Here is a 21,046-nt window from a genome sequence, read left to right on the forward strand (position 1 = left end):
TATTCTGGGGTGTTCTCTTCAGACACTTCCCCAAGAACTGTCTGTCTTCTGATGAGATTCTCTGTCAAAATACTTTTTGCACGAAACCCAGTTCACAGTCCTGTGTGCCTGACTTTTTACTCCTCACTCTGGCTTGTCTTTTCTGACTTGTGTTATTGAATGAGATATGGAAACCTAATCAGTAAACGTACTCAAACTGTATTTCACATCTTGCTTTGCCTATAAGGCTGTATAAAGATAGTTGAGTGGGCATATATAATTAGTTACTTCTTAGAGTAGACTTGACCATTTATTGGTTTGGGTTGGTTTTTCATTTCTCATTTGCCAAGGAGTGTGTGTGTGTGTGTGTGTTTTAAAGAACTATCAGGTGGTAAAGACGAAGCCTTGTTTTCTTTCTTTCCACAAGTGATGTTCTTACAAAGTTAGAAAGACCTGGAGGAGACGTCCCACTCAGCAAGCTAGCAGACACCTTGGCATTGTCTAGCTACCATCACCCCTACTCCTTTCCTTCCCAGTTCTTTTTTTTTTTATGTGGAATGAGCAGTAATTGCCTGTGTAAACCAGCTCAGTTCAGTGCCTCTCCAAGGAAAAATCTGTCACTTAGGCGAATTATCCATGCACATAGATGAAAAGCATTTTCTCAGTGGTGGCAGGCTAAGCTGGAGTGTTGTGATTTCAGTTGAAAAGCCTTCCCCATGACAACCACACAAGCCTGTGTGCTCTAAGAGTGGCTGCCACATCATCTTCTGGGGTTGCTTCTGTGACTTTTGCAAAAGCTGGTAACTGTACCACCCTAGTCTGTTGGTAGGCGGAGGAGAGGGACTGGATCAAAGCACATTTAAAATCTGACATATTAATTCCTTTTCTCGATGTGTTTCCTTTTTCCCTTTGACTCTTCTTAAGTGATTCCTTCAACAAAACATATTGAGAAGCAAGAGAAAGCCCACAGTTTACAATGTTATGCCATTGCCAGTGGTGACAAGGTTTCTTTTTGGGATGATAAAAATTATGTAAAATTAGATTGTGGTGATGATTTCACAACCCAGTAAATATAATAAAACAACTAAATTGCATGCTTTAAATGGGTGAACTTTACGGTATATCAATTACATTTCAATAAAACGACTATAGAGACACAAAATCCAATGAATCAAGAACTATTTTTTAAAAATATGGGTTCCCTTTGAAGACATGGTTGTGGATACAAAGGCAAGTCATCAGAAACTAGGACTGGTATGTTCTAAGGCTTCTCCCCAAAAGACACATGACTCTGTCCTGGTAGAAGATGGGCATGGACTTTCATGATGAGCAGCACTATTACCTTTGACATTTTCTGATTTTCTCGAAAACTTCTCCTGAAGCCCAATAATTGGCTCGTAAGTTAGAATCTTAGCCCTTGTTATATAACCACTAAGTGCAGAAACTGTAAGGAAAAAAGTCCATTCCCTGGAAACAGAGGTTCCCATTGTCACTGCTCTTCTTAAGAATTTCTCTATCTTCAAATATAACTGAGCATTTCCCTCTAAATCTAGCAGTTTTCCTGTTCAAAATGCAAAGAACTCAGTGCCTTTCAAAGTAATGAGTTGACTTCACCTCCTGTTCTAGCAGCGCAGTTGTGTAAAGCTGCTCCTCTGTGCTTTTCCTGTTTTATGTTTTCTGTTAATTCAGGGCCACATGAGTATTTCCATGAGTGAGAAATATCTGTAATTGTTGGGAGATACAGTTAAAAAGCCCTTCTTCAAAATAAGGACTTGTAACACCTACTGAATTAACTGGACTCATGTTTTCCAGTTTCTTAAATTAGAAAATGCTAGCTTATCACATGACAGATGTCATTTTCTGTCACGTTAGGTATTCTGTGGAGTAAACTAGCCTTTTCTAGAAAATGAGAAATGTGACTCTGGTCCAACGGCTGTATGCCTTGCCTCGAATTCTTTTGTCACAGGAACTGCCTCAGGATGGGAATGGAATTGAATAAAAATCCCCCCACAACCCCAGGCTGTGACCTTCCCAAAGTAGAGGTCTAACCCCATACCTCAGACTCCTTACGACCTGGTGGTAATCATTTCTACATCCATTCACACAAACTATTCTGGTTTCTTAAACTTTATTTTTTTTTCAGCCTGTTATCACCTCTTGATATAAAATTCCATAGTGATTAGGCACTTCTGTTTATGTTCTAGAAAAAGAACTTTTCGGGCCTTCACAGCTGCTTCCCAAGTGCTGGGATTTGGGAGTTGGACAGAAAGCCCATGCTGGTTTGTGTCCCATCACCACGCGACACTGAGGTGTCCTGCTCGTTCGCCCCTTTGTGATCCCATGTCCATCCCATTTAGCTGGTGAACACAGGACATCTGATCCAGGAGGAGAGTTATTTTGCCTCAAGATGAACAGCCTGATGATGAAATGTAATTTACTTGATGTGAGTTGTTGGAGGGGTGTGAGTCTACATTGTAAGAAGCCAGTTGTCCTCTGCTTCCCCATAAGTCTCCCTTCACAGGATAGGCTTTGCTCTTTCCTTTCTAAGGTCAAGTAGAAATCTCTTCCACATGGAATGGCAGAGTGTGGAAGACATCCAGATATTTTCTGAAGGTCGGTCTTGTCTGTCTTTTCATTGTTCCAGCTTCCTGGTTTCCAGGGACGTTTTAGCAGAAACCCGACATCTGACAGTTGAGACCATAATGCTTTAAAGTTCAGTGAGTTCTCCATAATCAATACACGGGCATGCGTGCTAAGTCACTTCAGTCATGTCTGACTCTGCAGCCCTATGGACTGTAGCCTACCAGGATCCTCTGTCCATGGAATTCTCCAGGCAAGAATACTTGAGTGGATTACCATGCCCTCCTCCAGGGAATCTTCCTGACCCAGGAATCGAACCTGTTTCTGCTACAGTTTCTGCATTGCAGGTAGATTCTTTACTACAGAGTCACCGGGAAAGCCAGTCAATATACACCGTTGATCAATTAAATCTCTGATATTGCCAGGGTTTCCCTGGTGGTCCAATGGTTAGGACTCTGAACTTCCAATGCAAGGGGGAGCAGGTTTGATCCCTGGTCAGGGAACTAGGAACCTACATGACACACTGTGTGGCCAAAAATCTATTTAAAAGAAACAAAACTGTTATTGCCATTACTAAAATTTAAAAAACATCCAAGAAATACCTGTCACCTTCTTTGGTTTTGCCTGAGTGATGGGCTTAATTTATGGCTCAACAAAAATACCCCAAGTGCTCCACAATTCCAGACAGGCTGTGGCCCAGTTCACCCATGCTGCCTACAGTGGTGGGAAGGGTAAGTGAAGATGGAGTGGGTTTTGTTCTTTTCTGCTGATGGCTACAGAATTTTTCATCTGTCAGTTTTATGCTATTGAGAGGCAGCTGGCTTACTAGAGAGGCCTGCCAATGCCCCCAAATAACAGAAAAGCAAAGATCAGGAAGAGGTGGCAAAGTTCTCAACAAGGTAAACCAGTCAGTGACAAGAAAACCACCCTTTGCAAAGACACACGGTCCTTCTTACTTACCCACTCCTTATAATGTGCCTCTTGAGGATCTCTTCTTCCTACAGATCATTGTGCTGGGTGGGGCAGAGAGAGACAGAGAAGAATTGGGATTAATTGGCCAGTGGATCATTTCTAAAGGCACATCTTAGAATTCTCCAGGCAAGAATACTTGAGTGGATTGTGATCGGTGCTGTATCACCGGTAATGTGGAGAATATGCAGAGTGCTATCAGGAGAAAAGAGGGTATGTGTGCCGTATGTAAAGTGCCTCTGAATACCATTAACTTCCCTTCGTAACTAGTAAATAGTAGATGACTGTGATCAGAAAGAGGATTCGTGTGATTTATCAAGCTGAGCAACTGCACGTTGGCAGAGAAGCTGGAGGTCAGTCTGGAAATCCAGGGCAAGAGGGGCACTAGGCAGTTGGCAGGGCTGAGAAGTTAATCATCCCCTTGGACCGCTTCCATCCGTCTCAGAGCAACAGAGCTGCTGCAGAGTGAGCCAGGATGCTTTATAGCTGTAGATCAGGAATTAATATTTTCTGTGAAACCTCCAGCTTCATTTGCAGTAACTTGGGTTTTATAAAAATGGAGCATAATTTCATATGAATAAATCACATTCAGCTAGAAAGATGAGAAGCTGCGGGGGCGGGGGTGGGCAGGGGAAAGACTGTGCTTAACTTTGGGGAAAAAAAAGGAACAAGCAAGAAAGCCAACATGAAAACAGTTGTTAAGGCCGTGGGGCTAGGAGGACATGAATGGCCGTATGGTTAAATTGTGCATGTAATCGTCTTCTGAAATGTCAGCCTGTGACTCCAGAAATGGCTCCGTTTTTACAGCCTTGGAGACGCATCACCAGACTGTAACCTGGTCTGCCCATCTGGCAGTATCTCAGGTCCAAGATCCATTTATACTGGAATCTAAACAACTGCCGTTGATTTATTCACTGGTGCCACGAGGCTCTATTGAAGTGCCTTGTGTGCACAGCGGGCCCTGGGCTGGTGCCGGTGGGCTGTGGGGAGGAGCAGCCTGTCACCTGTGCTCAGGGCCTCCCCGTCCAGAGTCCAGAGCTGCTGACTTTGTGAAGAGAAAGTCCCCATTAGCCTCATGCATCTGCTCGCCTCAATCTTGCCCTTCCTCAAATAAATCTCACCCATCAACTCTCCTCTTTCCATTAGGGAGAACATAATGAAATTAAGTAAGTGAGGACTCATCTAGAATGAAGGGCTCACCTCCGTTTGAGTGTGGTCATGTCTGGAAGCGAGGCTGGACACAGTGCCACTGGGGAGGGGAGGGCAGGTGTCTGACAGCCGGGGGCGGTAGGGTGTGCACTTTGCATTCAGCCTGATCTTCCTGACCCATCGCCAAGTGGACCAGCCTCGGTCAAGCAGAGGGGAGTGTACTGGGCGTAGCCACCAGCACTGCAGGGTGACTTTCTGGGTCACATTTTACACACCATCCCTGAAATCTGGAGAAGAAAGTCACAGTTGCCAGGCACTGGTGACGATTGGGCTCTTCTCAAAGGGTCCAAAAAGGAAGCAGGAGAGGCTTGTAAGAAAGTTTCAGATTTCCAACTTGTGAAATGACAAAGTAGCAGGAGAGGAAGTATCAGCCTCACCCTGGAGCCCCACAGTGGTCTCCAGTCTCTCCAACACAACAGCTTCTTATGATAAATCACTTTGGTATACCATGCAAAGCGTCTTTAAAGAGCTCTAGAGTTTAGAAACCCTATCTCATTGACTGTCTAATTTTATGATCCCCAAACAACCCCATGAGATAGAAGGAACCCATTTTACAGATAAGAAAACTGAACCTGAGATAGGCGATGGAGTCACCCAAGGTCACAAGATAGCAACTGGTAGAGCTGAGCCTGCACTCCAGGTTCTCTGATTCGTGTGGAGTAGAATTCTCTCATCCCCATCTCGCAGCAAGAAAGCAGGCTTGGATGGGGTCAGAGGCTGGTGGTTCATGCCGTGTTTTATAGTCTAACAAATGTTAATAGCTTACTCTATCTGCACTTCGTTTAGTAGATAGTAGCATTAGTAGATCCTTTGTCTCTACTAATAATTGTAATAATCCTTACATTTCTGGCCTAGCTAATTTTTTTTATCCCTAGCACCTAGCACAGTTCCTGGAAACTAGGAGACACAGAAGTCATTTGATGAATGAAGAAAACAATGAACAAATGATTGAATTAATTAGGTCCCACGTTTCGTGGTTAAGCAATGGCAACTTTGCCCCTTTCATGGATCACAGCCTTATCATGTCAAAGGGTGTGGCATAACTCAGTGAAACCATGAGCTGTGCTGTGCAGGGCTACCCAAGATGGATGGGTCATAGTGAAGAGTTCTGACAAAACGTGGTCCACTGGATAAGGAAATAGCAACCTACTCCAGTATTCTTAGCTGGAGAACCCCATGGACAGTATGAAAAGGCAACACTGGAAGATGAGGCCCCCAGGTCAGAAGGTGTCTGATATGCTATGAGATGGTTAGATAGCATCACCGTCTCAATGGACATGCGTCTGAGCAAACTCCAGGAGACAATGAAGGACTGGAATGCTGCAGTCCATGGGGTTGCAAAGAGTCAGACACGACTTAGCAACTGAATGACAACAACAAACGGCAACTTTGGGCTTAAAATAGAAAACAGCTTGCTGAAAGGATGCCTGTTCACCATGGCAGCAGACCACCACAGAAAACAGAGCTTAACAGTCAGGGGCTTATTACTGAGGAGTCCACGCCGAAAAAATGCTATAGAATTCAGATGCACTATTAACTGCCACACGGGGCAGGGAAATGGAATTTTTTTTTTAAACAGTCCAAAAGTAGGAAGAAAGTCTTTAAAAAAAAAAAAACTTCAAAAAATTGAAACCATCCAGTGTAACTGAGTTAGCTGCTGCTGCTGCTGCTAAGTCACTTCAGTCGTGTCCGACTCTGTGCGGCCCCATAAGATGGCAGCCCACCAGGCTCCCCTGTCCCTGGGATTCTCCAGGCAAGAACACTGGAGTGGGTTGCCATTTCCTTCTCCAATGCATGAAAGTGAAAAGTGAAAGTGAAGTCGCTCAGTCGTGTCCAACTCTTAGCGACCCCATGGACTGCAGCCCACCAGGCTCCTCCATCCATGGGATTTTCCAGCGAGAGTGGGGCGCCATGGCCTTCTCCGAATTCAATTAGAGTGGAGTTAATTAGAAATCAGTAACCAGAGAGAACTGTAGGATGCCATAGTTCTGTTAATACCTAGACATGACCTCTGGCTGCTCCCTGTCTCTTCCTCCCCTCTCCTCATTGCCAGGCTTCCCACTCTGGGCACATCTCAAGATGCTCTCCCATACTGTCTCTACCAATTATTTGTGTTTCTGTTTTCCTTCCCTCATTCAATGCACATTTGCAGTATAGAGACCACACAACAAGTAAGGTGTCAAGTCAGTCTCTACACGAGACATGAAAATGCTTTACCCATATATCCCACTCTCTGGAGTTTACAGGGTGGTCAAGGAAACTCAGTGGCTCAGACAGTAAACACTCCGCCTGCAGTGCAGGAGACCTGGGTTCGGTTCCTGGGTCAGGAAGATCCCCTGGAGAAGGGAATGGCTACCCACTCCAATATTCTTGCCTGGAGAATTCCATGAACAGAGGAGTCTGCCAGGCTATATATAGTCCATGGGATCACAAAGAACTGGACATGGCTGAGTGACTAACGCTTTCACTCAGAGGAAACTCAGACACATGCAGACCTGCTGCGGGTATTAAATGTCGGCTGTGCTTGTGTGGTCCTGGGTCTTGTTAGTACAGCAGACGCGTGTCAGTACAACCCCAAGCGTTTCACATGTATCACTTGTCGCTATTCCTCGCGATAGCCCACTCAGCCAAGAAGGAGGAATTCAACATTAGGGCCTAAAGAGATGAGTTTTTATTTCCTTTCAGTTTCCACGTATCCTCTCTGAAATCCTAGTGAACCTGGGTTTCCAGAGACATGTCACTGACCCACAATCCAGTGGCTGGAAAGCTGCAGTGTGGCCTGTCTGACTCCAGCCGATGCTCCTAGCAGCTTTAGTAACATCCTCCCCGCCGCCCCAAGTTATAAAGAGATCTAGAATTCGAATTCCACGAGAGAGGCTGCTGCAGTGCAAAGCCTGTGCACGGCACCTAGAGAGCAGCCCCTACTTGCCGCAACTAGACAAAAGCCCTCGCAGCAACAGAGGCCCAGCACAGCCAAAAATAAATATAAAGAATAAAGTTATTTAGAGAAAAAAAGAATGGCTGTTCGATAATAACTTAATGCCTTTCAAACATGAAAGGCTGTGAGTTCAAATTTTGCTACACATCTCTGCTCCCATGATAAGGAGGAGGAAAAACACCATATATCTGGCCCAGCTTTCCCTAATCTCCTCTCTTCTTTTGTAAGACATCATGAAGCAAATATCGGATTTTGAATCCTTGAACTTGGGCTGGAATTTGGGAAAAGTATTTATTCATCTGAGTCTGAACTTTCTCAGTTGCATAAACAGGACGGTAATTATGACCTCCTTGTCAGGTTTACGGTCAGATTAAATGAGGTGATAAATAGAAAAAGTGCTTTGTTAGTCTATCCATATGATAGTAATTACCCTATCGCATCACTAATCAAAGTACTACGAGATACTCTCTAAGTCCTGCCAAGAAGCTTAAATAGGAAAATATGACAGGGTAGATTTAATTTATGAAACCATGAACAAATCATAGTATGGAACATGTTTTTACCTTGACATTATAGAAAAATAAATATCCACAAAGCCCAAGAACTATCCCTTACTATTGATCATTTCCTCCCAACTTTGTAATAGGTCCTAATCTAGCCTATTCTCCCACTTAAAAAAAAGCCAAACTGTGTGTCCCTGGGTGCTGGGCGAGTTCACCTGGACCCTGAGGAGCCTGCCACCTGTCTCTCCTATGTCAATTTCCTACTTCACTCACCTAGAAAAGTCACCCTGGGTCATTTCGTGACACCTTTTCCAGTCGATTTCTATGAATTTGATTCATTTTGTTATTTTTAAAGTAAATCATCCTTATTTCAAAAGCAGTGACTCTCAGGTAACCTGGGGGTCCCAGTGGAGATCTGTTTGGGGGCCATGGAAAGAGAGAAGACGCTCACTAAGCCTCTTTGTGGGGCCTCTTCTCCCACGGGGTCAGTGGTGCCCGTGGACACTCACCGACGTGGCTGCCTTGCTGCTGCTTCTCAGCCGCCAGCTCAGTGTCCCTGCCTGCCCCTCGGTGACTGTCAGCGCAGCTGTCTGCATCAGTGTCATACGCAAACGCAGGCTATTGAGTCTAAAAACCAGCTTCTAAAAAGCCCCCCAGTACTAATTTCCACCATAAAACTTAACAACTCCAGAGAAGACAATGAGTCCTACCAGGTAAATAAGGCATGTTTTTAAAGGCCCCAAACATGTATTTTACGCAACAGAACAGAGCAGCCTGAAAGAAACTGTTAACGGTCTTTCGAGTAAATAAATAACAAGCTGTTTGAAACCACTAATTACTCATCAGGATGGTTTAGTGACTTGGGGGGGTACCTGTGGGTTCCTGCGGACCCACCGCCTGAGGTCTGAGCCAGGAGGATGCATCCAGAGGGGCCTCTGGTAACAGGAAGTTTTTTGAGCGAACTTTTAGAAAAATGTCATTTATGTATTTATTATTTATGGCTGTGCTAGGTCTTCACTGTGGTGCACGGGCTCGTACACTGCTGCACAAGGGCTTGCTCTAGTTGCGGTGAGCTGGGGCCCCTCTAGCTGCAGTGAGCAGGCTTCTCACTGCACTGGCTTCTCTGGTTGAGCACAGGCTCTGGGCGCACAGGGTACAGTGGCTATAGCGCACCAGCTCAGCAGTTAGGAGCGTTCAGGCTCTAGGCTCTCGTGGTCAGCAGTTATGGCACATGGGCTCAGTTGCCCTGAGGCATGTGGAATCCTCCCGGACCAGGGATTGAGCTCCCTGAAGTGGCAGGCGGATTCTTAATCACTGCTCTTGCTTGTACATGCTCAGCCATGTCTGACTCTTTGCGACCCCAGGGACTGTAGCCCACCAGGTTCCTTTGTCCATGGGATGTCCCAGGCAAGAATACTGGAGTCTGTTGCCATGCCCTCCTCCAGAGGATCCTCCTAACCCAAGGATCGAACCCGCGTCTCCTGCACTGGCAGGCAGATTCTTTACCACTAGTGCCACCTGGGAAGCCCCTTAACCACTGGACCACCAACAAAGTCTCCCATGTATATTTCTTAACGCACTGAGGCCACCATGTCTTTATAACTCATTTACTTGTGTCTGTGCCCTTAATAAGTGGAAGTCCAGCTGGAGAAACATTTGCGGTGGGTGGGTAGTAGATTAGTGGGGTTTTGTTTTATTTAAAACCAAACTACTTAGCTTCTTTTGATGAAAGCTTATTCAAATTGTGACACCACAATTGTTTTTTGTTTTGTTTTTAATCTCCTTTTAGTGGAGAAAACTAGCCAAAGGCCTGGAGCCTTCATTCTCTGCTCCCAGAGTCAGGCCAGCACCTCCCACCCACAGCCAGGCAGCCCCACCCAGGCGGTTCACTGTTCACTCCTAGGATGCTGAGCCAGCTGGAGCAAGCTGCCCAGCCAGCTGCTAACTCTGGGCACCAGGCCTGTCCCTCCACCACTCTGGGCCCCTCTCTGCCTCTCGCCTCCTCTGACTCCTGCCTCCGACATCCTCCAAAGGCAGCCTTGGGCCAGCATTGGCAGGCTGGCCTGCTGGCTCTGCTGACTGTGTTTTGGGGCCCGATGAGCTCCCCTGCTGGTGTTGAAAGGTTAACGTGCCCCCCTTGGAGGGGAGCAGGCTGACCTTTCCCGTGCTGACTCCCTAGCCAGGTGCTGGCAGGCCAGCTGTCATACCGGGTCCTTCTGTTGGCCAGTAGAATATGGTGCCCACCTCTGCTCTCCTCAGCCAGCATCAGAGCCTGGCCATCTGCATCCCTGTTATTCGAGGACAACCATCTAACCTGCTGCCAAACTCTGAGCGGGTTCCTGAGCCTTTCCTCCCCCCTCCCTGTAGCTCTCTCTGGCCTTGAGCTTCCCTTTTCATGCTGCCCTGTATTCACTGCTCCTCCCATCCTGGCAGGCAGCATTTGGAATGTCCGTGCTCATTCAGTAAGTACAGGTCAGTTAGGTTAAACGTTGATACCAAACCAACTACTTGGGAAGGGAAAGGCTGTGTCCCTTTTTTCGTTCTCGCAGACCAGGTCCATTGGCTTGTTGGCTCCCCGCTGCTAATTGGGCAGAGACTCAAGAAGCCCAGCCCAGACTTGAATTCCAGAGGCCCCAGTTGCCCTGTTCACCATCAGGGAGCCAGCAAGCCTCTTTAGGCCAAGGTTCCCCTTCTTAAAATGAAGATATAATCCCCATTCATCCTAAAGGAAATCAACCCTAAATATTCATTGGAAGGACTAATGCTAAAGCTGAAGCTCCAATACTTTGGCCACCTGATGTGAAGGGCCAACTCATTGGAAAGAGATTGAGGGCAGGAGGAGAAGGGGGTGACAGGATGAGATGGCTGGATGGCATCACCGACTCAATGGATGAGTTTGAGCAAGCTCTGAGAGATAGTGAAGGACAGGGAAGCCTGGCATGCTGCAGTCCATGGGGTCGCAAAGAGTCGGACACGACTGAGCGACTGAATGACAACAGACCCCTGTTCAGCCAGCCGAATCCTGGTCCGGGGTAGGGAAGGCAGATAGGGTGTGTGGAGGCCCTTTCAGCCCTGCATGCCGCACAGGCACGGAGAACTGGGGTATTTATTAGTTTTTGCAGGACTAGGTGACGGAGGCCATGTTTCCTTTGTGCCATTGCCCAGCCACTGGGCTATTCAGTGGAATTCTAAAAGGACAGCCAGGTGGGCCTTTGCTGTTGTTGGAGGGTGAGCAGAATGCTGAATGAGAAAGGCTCCTGGTCTTCAGGCCACCCCCAGGCTTCTGGGAGCCTCGTGGCTGCCACACCAAGTCCTCTGCTGGGACCTGAGCTTGTGATCCCCCTTCATCCCCCCCGACTGTCCTCTGGGGTAGGTGTCACTGTCCCCACTTTCCACATGGGGAAACTGAGGACTGGAGGGTGGAGTCAGGTGCCCAAGGTGGGTGGAGCCCAACTTTTGGGAAGGCAGCATAGCCTAGGGCGGGGAGGGCCTGGCAGACCTGGTTGGTGGCAAAGGGCCTCATCCTTGCTCTGCCTACAAAATCCCCAAAAGGACAAAACCCTTGCCCTTACGGTGCTGGCACAGGTCTGAATGCCTCTTGCAGGACCACAGGCTGCCCCTGCCCCTGCCCTCATGTCGGAGCAGAGGCACGTTTAGTCACGCTTTGTCTCTGTCCACTCCGCGTTTGAACGTGAAACGGGAATGAACACATGCCCACGAAGGATCCCGCTGGGGGCTTGCGTGGTAGGACAGACCTCAGTCCACTTCTGTTTTCTCCAGGCAAGCACTTCTAGGGATTTCAGACCTCCTGCTGTGTTCCGCACTTAAAATAGAAGATGATGGAAAACTTGAAAAGCGCTGTGGTCGTGCTGTGACGGAGTTATACGATGAGTAAAGGAAGCCAAGCCGGCATGATCGCCTAAGGCGTATATTTCTTGCAGATTTTGTTCCCTTCCAACTGGCTGGAGAAATATTAGCTATTCACTAACATTTCAAAATACAGGCCACATTTTGCTCACAGCCCGACAGCAACTCTGTGGCCTCGCGTGAGTCTTTAAAATGTGAACCTGCCCTTATATCATTCCCTTGCTCACCAGTCATGAATCGTCCTGAGTTCCTCACCTCAGTCAAGAGAGGTGGAGGCTCTGGGTGGCTGAGACCACACAGATCTCTCTGGGTATCAGAAGGAATGTCATGCCAACAAGGACTTAATTTCTAAAACATACAGACACTTCATACAACAAAATAACCAAAAAACGAAGAACCCAATCAAAAAATGGGCAGAAGATCTAAATAGATATTTCTCCAAAGAAGAAATCCAGGTGGCCAACAGACACATGAAAAGATGCCCAGCATCACTAATTATTAGATAAATGCAAATCAAAACTGCAGTGATGTATCACACTGGTCAGAAAGGCCATCATCAAAAAGTCTGCAAACAATAAATGCTGGAAAGGGCATGGAGAAAAGGGAACCTTCCTCCTGCACTGTTGGTGGGAATGTAAATTGGTGGAAAGCCACTACGGAATACAGTATGGAGGTTCCTCAAAAAGCTGAGAGCTACCATATAATCCTGCAATCCCTCTCCTGGGCATATATGTGGAGAAAACTCTTAATTCAAAAGATACATGCACCTCAATGTTCATAGCAGCACTATTTACAGAAGGCAAGACATGGAAACAACCCAAATGCCCATCAGCATCTGAATGGATAAAGAAGATGTGGAACATATATGTAATAGAATACTACTTAGTGATAAAAGGGGCTTCCCCGGTGGCTCAGTCAGTAAAGAATCTACCTGCAATGCAGGAGACCCCCCGGGTTTGATTCCTTAGTCAGGAAGATCCCCTGGAGAAGGGAATGGCAACCCACTCCAATATTCTTGCCTGGAGAATCCCCATGGACAGAGGAGCCTGGCAGGCTACAGTCCATGCGGTCACAAGAGTTGGACATGACTTAGCAACTAAACCACCACAGCAGTAAAAAAGAATGACATCATACCATTTGCAGCAACAGAGATGGATCTAGAGATGATCATATTGAATGAAGTAAGTCAAGAGAGAAAGACATATACCAGGATACCACCTACATGTGGAATCTAAAATATGAGACAAATGAACTCACATACAAAACAGAAACAGACTCACAGACATAGGGACCAAGGTTGTGATTAATGAGACGGAAGTTGCGGGCCGGGGGGCGGGGGTAAATTAGGAGTTTGGAATTCATGAACACAAGGTACTGTGTATAAAATAAATTGACAACAAGGTCCTACTGTATAGCACAGGGAACTATATTCAGTATCTCATAATAAACTATAATGGAAAAGAAAAAACAGAGATGTCACAGCAGGAGCTCAACCATCCAGAGTCCTTGGGTCCCCTTCAGACTCATTTCAAGAGTCAGGGCACAGGAGTCTTCACTCCCCAACCCTGAGACACATGCTGCTCCTTCTGCCTGGAGCAGGGTTTCTTCTCGCCACTCCTCCCCTCTGACATGCCTAGCCACTCCTGTCCATGCTTCTAGGCAACGCTGAAACACCCTGCCTTGCTGCCTTTGCCATCCGCCCCCGTGGCACCCTCTAGTCAGTGCCTCCTGTGTGGCCCTCGTCACTGGTAATGAGCTGCTGAACTTCTTGTGACTTTCTTGCTGAACTTCTCTGACCATATATTGTTCCTCTGGGCACTGGTCATCTGTCATCCCAAGTTCCTTGCCTCAACTAAGTGAGATGAAGTTCCTGGGGAGTGGAGACCACATGGGTCTCCCTGGACATCAGAAGGGATGTCACACCGACAGGGGCTTAATTTCTCCTCTGTGAAGTGGAGATGGTAATGCTCATTCTATCCATCTCAAGGCCTTGTTGACTTTGAGAGATTATTTTTGCCAGAGAGCTATGTTAAATAAGGCTGATTACAAATGGCCCACTTTTTAGAAAAACAGTTGCTGCAAAAAAAGAAAAAGCAACTTGAAAAGCTCTTACTCTTGATGAGGAATAAAGGCTAAAGTCAAAACACCCCCATTCCCTCCTTCATCCTGAACCCTTTACATCCCAACTTAGGCGTGGTGGCTACTTTTCTCCAAAAGTAATTAAGGAAATAAGTTACATAAGGGAAATGGCAGTAAATATTCTAATACAAAAGCCATCACTGAAGTGGCAATTTTAATTCAAAAATACTTTATTTACCATTATGCCAACTTTTTCTCCTTTTTTGTTGAACCAGTTCAGTTCAGTCACTTAATCGTGTCTAACTCTTTGCGCCCCCATGGACTGTAGCATGCCAGGCTTCCCTGTCCATCACCTGAAATAGAGACAGAATTACTTCAAGTGGTTTACAGCAAACATGACATCATATATAATGATTTTAAATTTATATCATAAACTAAATATAACAAAGCCAATACCGAGATGCTATTGATATCCAGTTGCTTTTCTGGAAAAGTTTGAGTGGTCCCAGTTACTAAAGTTATCAAGTTATTATAGTAATAGCTATAATCGGTTATTAAAATACTATTGGGGGGAATTTCCCTGGCAGTCCAGGGGTTAAGACTTAGCTGTGATATAGCTAAGTATCATTAGCTATTGTCACAACTATGATCCTTCCTCACAGAACTGTCTCTTAATAGTAGGATGGTGTTGGCTGAAAAGTACCTTAATAGTAGTTTCCTCCTTTTCTATACTTGGAATAGAATCTGAATACTATCCACTGTAAAGCCTTCAAAATGTTTTAGTTTGTGAAGATTTGGTTAAAGTTCTAAAATAATACGTAAATGTGGGTGCATGCTCAGTCGCTCAGTTATGTCCAACTCTTTGTGACCCTGTGGACTATAGCCCTCTAGGCTTCTCTCCATGGAATTCTCAGGCAAGAATACTGGAATGGGTTGCCATTTCCCCCTCCAGGGGATCTTCCTAGCCCAGGGATTGAACCCACGTCTCTTGCATCTCCTTAGGAAAGATTAAAATTGTATGATTGGTGATTTTATTTCTTTACTTGAGGCACTTAGTAGACTAGACATGGAAAACCTGGAATATTAGACACTCAGGATAAAGAGCAAAATCTTTGTAAATCTCTGATATAATCTCTCTTCCCATGAATATCCTGGATCACCAAGATCACCATGTTGCCACCTAATCCTGAGCCATTTCTATGTTCATTAAATGCAGCTTTCCCATGAGGTGGTTTCCTGTAGCAGTCTATCAGTTCAGTTCAGTTGCTCAGTCGTGTCTGACTCTGAGACCCCATGGACTGCAGCACGCCAGGCTCCCCTGTCCATCACCAGCTTCCAGGGCTTGCTGAAATTCATGTCCATTGAGTCAGTGATGCCATCCAGCCATCTCATCCTCTGTCGTCCCCTTCTCCTCCTGCCCTCAAATTTTCCCAGCATCAAGGTCTTTTCCAATGAGTTAGTTCTTCGCATCAGATAGCAATCTATGGATCTAAATTTTTTGTTGTTGTTGTTAAAGCAAAGAGTCTTATCAATATTAAGAACTGACTCATCTGTTTAATTTCTCAGTAATTGCATTAGTATCTGCCTTTATTATTTTTAATTTTTTATTGAAAGTTTTTTTTTCAATTCTGTAGTGTTTTACAGTTTTCAAAAGCTTTACACACATGATTTCATATAATCCCACAATAACCCTTTCTATAAATTCTGCGTGCCCGTACATTCCACCTTCCCTGCCCCCTCTGGTAACCACTAATTTGTTCTCTGTTCAGTGCATCTATATTTTATTAGGATCTCTAAAGCTTTACTCATAATCAGTATTGGCCTACATAATAAATCTTTACACATAAATGGAGAGTTGTCACAAACAAAAATTATCATATAGAATACCCTAATCTAAAGTGAAATGACCAGGTATATACGTAAATCTAGTTAAGGGATGCAGATTATTTGAAGCACATAGCTAACTAGCTGTGTGAGTATAGCATAGCAGTTAACTTCATTGCCTTTTTTTATCAGCCCAGCCAGGTCCAAATGCCCACTCTTCTAACCAGAGTGTTTCGACAAGCCTAAATTTTCTTTGTGTTTACTATGCAATCAATAACAGTGCTCAGGGGCACCACCTTATTGAAAATCCCATCTCTACAGAGCCTTTTTGAGCTTTCAAAACTGTCACCATCTTGGTTATCTGGCAGTAATCTGCAAAATTTTCCTCTACCTATGCAAGTTGGGAATGCCAGCAGATAGGTGACAGGGAGGAACAGGGCCCCCCTGAAGACTGGCATGTGCTCTTCTGCAGAGTGCTGCACCCTGGCTTCCTTGCCCCCAGATCTGCGGTCTCCGGAGCAGCATTTCCTGTGTCATTCCCCAGGCTGAATATAGCTGCAGTCACCATGCGCCCCAGGGCAGTGATGAGCTGTGCTTCCCTCACTGGTGAAAGGGTCCCAGTTTAAACAACAATGAGCTACCACTACTCTACTAGGAAAAAAACAAAACAGCAAGTGTCGGCGAGGATGTGGAGAAATTGGAACATGAGTACACCGTTGGTGGGAGTGAAAATGGTACAGCCATTATAGAAAAAAAAAAATGACAACTCCTCAAAAAATGAAAAAAGAATTGCCACATGATCCAGCAATTCCACTTTTGAATATGTATCCCAAAGAAGCGAAGCAGGATCTCCAAGAGGTATTTGCAGACCCATGTTCATAGCAGCATTATTCATGATAGCCAAGCTATCATTATATATCTGATCTGATATCCAGATCAGATATATCCAACTCAGAAATCCATAGACGGATGAATGGATAAACAGGATGTGGTCTCTGCATAACACAATGGGATATTAATCAGCCTTTAAAAAGAAGGAAATTCTGGACTTTCCTGGTGGTCCAGTGGTTAAGACTCCTTGCTTCCAATGCAGGGAGTGTGGGTTCAAGCCCTGGTCAAGGATCTAGGATCCCACGTACTGCGTGGCATGGCCCAAAAGTTTCAAAAAAAGAATAAGAAATTCCAGCATGTCCCTTGAGGATATTATGTACTTTCAGGACACTATGCTAAGTGCAACAAGTTCCAAAAAAATAAAAACTGTGTCATTCCACTCGTATGAAGTATCTAGAATGGTCAGATCCAGACAGAAAGCAGAATGATGGTTGCCAGGGGCTGCAGAGTGGGAGACGGGGAGTTAGTATCTAACAGGAACGGAGGTTCAGTTTTGTAAGATGAAAGGAGCTTAGTAGATGGATGGTGGTGATGTTAGCAAATGCCACTGAACTGTGCATTTTAAAATAACTAGGATGGTGAATTTTATTTTTATATGTATTTTACCAAATTTTTGCTTAAAAAAGCAAATTATCCTGGTTTAAACCATAAACTATATATCCACACTAATTATAACTAATTCTGAATATGTGTCAGTGTTAGGAAACATTTTCAATATAAACCATTCATTTCCAACTATGGAATAAGAGCTCTGGTTATCAAGGCAGATGAGGAAGAGTTGAAAGGACATTTGTTTGGAATGGGTGGTGATAGACAGCAGTTCACACCAGAATCAGGCCACCAGTGAGGGGAAATCTAACTTCATCCTTTCATTGACTCAAGGCTGCAGTTCTTTGGGAAAGAAGGCTCCCTGCAGGTTCTAGAATGCTAATTAGGGGGCCAAGGAAGAGGCTCAGACGACCAGGCCACCCCCAGGAGCCTTCGCCCCTGGACTGAGCCCTCCTCCATGGCCTACATCACCCCGCAGGCCTCCCCTGTCCTCCAGACTTAGCTTGTGGCCGCTTCCTTCTGAAATGCCCTCCTCCATTTCTGCTTTGCTGTCCCTGATGAAACGTTGTTGTTGTTCAGTCACTCAGTCACGTCCTCTTCTTTGTGACCCCATGGACTGCATCTTGCCAGGCTTCCCTGTCTTTCACCATCTCCTGGAGATTGCTGAAACTCATGGCCATTGAGCCAGTGGTGCCATCCAACCATCTCATCCTCTGTCGCCCCCTTCTCCACCTGCCCTCAACCTTTCCCAGCATCAGGGTCTTTTCCAATGATAGCTCTTCAAGTCAGGTGGCCAAAGTGTTAGAGCTTTAACTTCATCATAAGTCTTTCCAAGGAATATTCAGTGTTGATTTCCTTTGGGATTGACTATTTTGATCTCCTTGCAGTCCAAGGGACTCTTAAGAGTCTTCTCCAGCACCACAGTTGGAAAGCATCAATTCTTCGACACTCAGCCTTCTTTCTGGTCTAACTCGCACATCTATGCATGACTTCTGGAAAAACCATAGCTTTGACTATGTGGACCTTTGTTGGCAAAGTGATGTCTCTCCTTTTTAATATGCTGTCTAGGTTGATCATAACTTTTCTTCCAAGAAGCAAGCAAATTGACATTAAAAGAAGAAACCCTTTTTAGGGTCCCCTAAAAAGTCATCCCTTCCATGAGGGGAGCCCAGGACTCACCTTTCCTTCAAGGTCGGGGTCCCTCTGCTGTGTCATTTCTGTGTGAGAGTGCCCCATTGATTCTCCCAGGCCACCATCCTCCACTGGCCTCAGCTCCTTGTCAGCTGATAAACTTCTGGAGAGAAGTATGATGATGGTGTCTGAAATCTTCTCTTTGGTTCCATGACAGGTGTTTGAACACCAGCAGTGGATAGTCACTGTAGTTCATTTTCCATTTGTTATCACAATTGCTGTGACTTCAGTTACTGTTTAACATGTTACTTGTTAACCTTCTCCTTTTCAAGTTCCGTGCAATGCATCCTCATGGTAGCTCCAGTGTTAGCTTTCTGATGAAGATCATCTGTTGGAAGTTTTGGTTTTTTAATTTGGCCATACCAGGCCTCAGTTGTGGCAGATGGAATCTTCATTGCAGCATGCAGGATCTTTAGTTTTGGCATGCGGGATCTAGTTTCTGACCAAGGATCGAACCTGAGTCCCCTGCATTGGGAGTGTGGAGTCTTAACCACCAGACCACCAGGGAAGTCCTTGTTGGCAGTCTTAATGCTAGAACCCTAGTCAAGGCAGGCTTCTCCAGGAAACTCAGGTCTTAATGAGTTCACCCCTCACAAGGGTAGAGTTTCTGAGGGGCTGGGTCACTTGGCCCCATGAGCAGCTCCCTAAGAGGAATCTGGAATGAAACTTGGTATGTGCTGAAGACCTCAACTACCTCTCCATCATCCCTGCTGCTGCTGCTGCTGCTAAGTCCCTTCAGTCGTGTCCGACCCTGTGCGACCCCATAGATGGAAGTCCACCAGTCTCCCCCATCCCTGGGATTCTCCAGGCAAGAACTCTGGAGTAAGTTGCCATTTCCTTCTCAAATTCATGAAAGTGAAAAGTGAAAGTACATGTTCTAAAAAGGGTAACCTGCATCCAGGATGGTGTTAGTCACTCAGTCATGTCCAATTCTTTGCGACCCCGTGAACTGTAGCCCATGAGACTCCTCTGTCCATGGAATTCTTCCAGGCAAGAATACTAGAGTGAATAGCCATTCCCTTCTCCAGGGAATCTTCCCAACCCAGGAATTGAACCCCGGTCTCCTGCACTGCAGGCAGATTCTTTATTGTCTAAGCCACCAGGGAAGCCCATCCAGGGCAGTAGGAAGGTCCAATAAGGCCTGAAGGAGTAGAATTCCTTTCCAAGGGACTTTTCTACCTTGCCTGTGGTATGAGATTAAAAGTGGAAACAACAGCGAACACAAGCTTAGGAAATCAGCTCTAGCTTTAAAGATCCCACTTTCTTTCTGTGAAACTCCCCAAGGAGAGCAGGTGCTTATTAACTCCAACATTATCACCAAGTCTGTTGTGTTACACAAAGTAACATTTTCCACTGTCTGTTGTGCAACTGCAGCAGCGCTTAGCTAAGGTCAGGGGGAACGCTGTCAGTCAGGATGTGCTAAAGGCCCTTGGGTGTGGACACTCTCTACACCTGCTCTGGAAACCAGTTCAAACATTTTCTTTTTCTAGACAGTCTAATCTCCAACTACGGCCACATTCCGTTTCTAAGTTAGCTGGCAGTGTTGTAATTATAGAGATGTAAACAAATTTTATTTCACTGGGAAAGTGGTTACATAAGGCTTACTTTTCATCCCTTTCCGCTCATTCAAAAGCTTTAAAAGGCAACATTTTAACCCTGAATTTTGTGACTTTGAAATAGACACAGATCATCCTTTTTATTTTCTGACTATGGTCTACTAAAACTATGCTTAACCAAAAACCAATGCCCAACCTAAAAGTTGAGAATATGTTTTATTCAGTCGCCAAAACTGAGGAATTAAGCCCAGGACACAGCATCTCAGATAGTTCTGAGGGACTGCTCCAAAGGGCTAAGGGAGGAGCCAGGATATACAGGAATTTTTGCAACAAATACCAGGCAGTCAGAACTTCAAGAGATTACTGTTTTAATTAAAGAAAACCAGATATCTCAAGTTAAGGAACTTAGCACTTTTGTATTCATGGCAAAATACAAGAGTCAGGGGCTCATCGAAATCATTTCTTTGATGTGCACCTCAGCTAACTGGAACCAGTGTCCTGCGTTTTCTCATCCTGAGTCTCCCCCGGGGGCACTCTCTGGGTGGTTGAAACAGCTCCAATGTGATGGCCTGATGGCTGTAACAACCTTTGTTTACTGATAACGGCAACATTTTTTTTCAATGATACTATGCTTCCATGAAAATGTCTGTTGCATTACATTGATCTTAAAATAGTTTCAGGCAGTTCAGTTCAGTTCAGTTCAGTCTCAGTCGTGACCGACTCTTTGCGACCCCATGAATCACAGCATGCCAGGCCTCCCTGTCCATCACCAACTCCCGGAGTTCACTCAAACTCCTGTCCATCAAGTCGGTGATGCCATCCAGCCATCTCATCCTCTGTCGTCCCCTTCTCCTCCTGCCCCCAATCCCTCCCAGCATCAGGGTCTTTTCCAGTGAGTCAGGTCATCACAT

At 45.5% G+C, this 21,046-nt stretch overlaps 1 protein-coding gene across 8 annotated transcripts in view; it reads left to right on the forward strand.

The window, feature by feature from the left end:
- AFF3 (ALF transcription elongation factor 3) overlaps window positions 1-21,046 on the forward strand; it is a 643,034-nt gene that overhangs the window by 544,002 nt on the left and 77,986 nt on the right. The window lies entirely within an intron of this gene.

Source organism: Moschus berezovskii, chromosome 11 (assembly GCF_049115385.1).
Source record: "Moschus berezovskii isolate FMDL1 chromosome 11, NW_MosBer_1.0, whole genome shotgun sequence".
Taxonomy (NCBI): Eukaryota; Metazoa; Chordata; class Mammalia; order Artiodactyla; family Moschidae; genus Moschus; species Moschus berezovskii.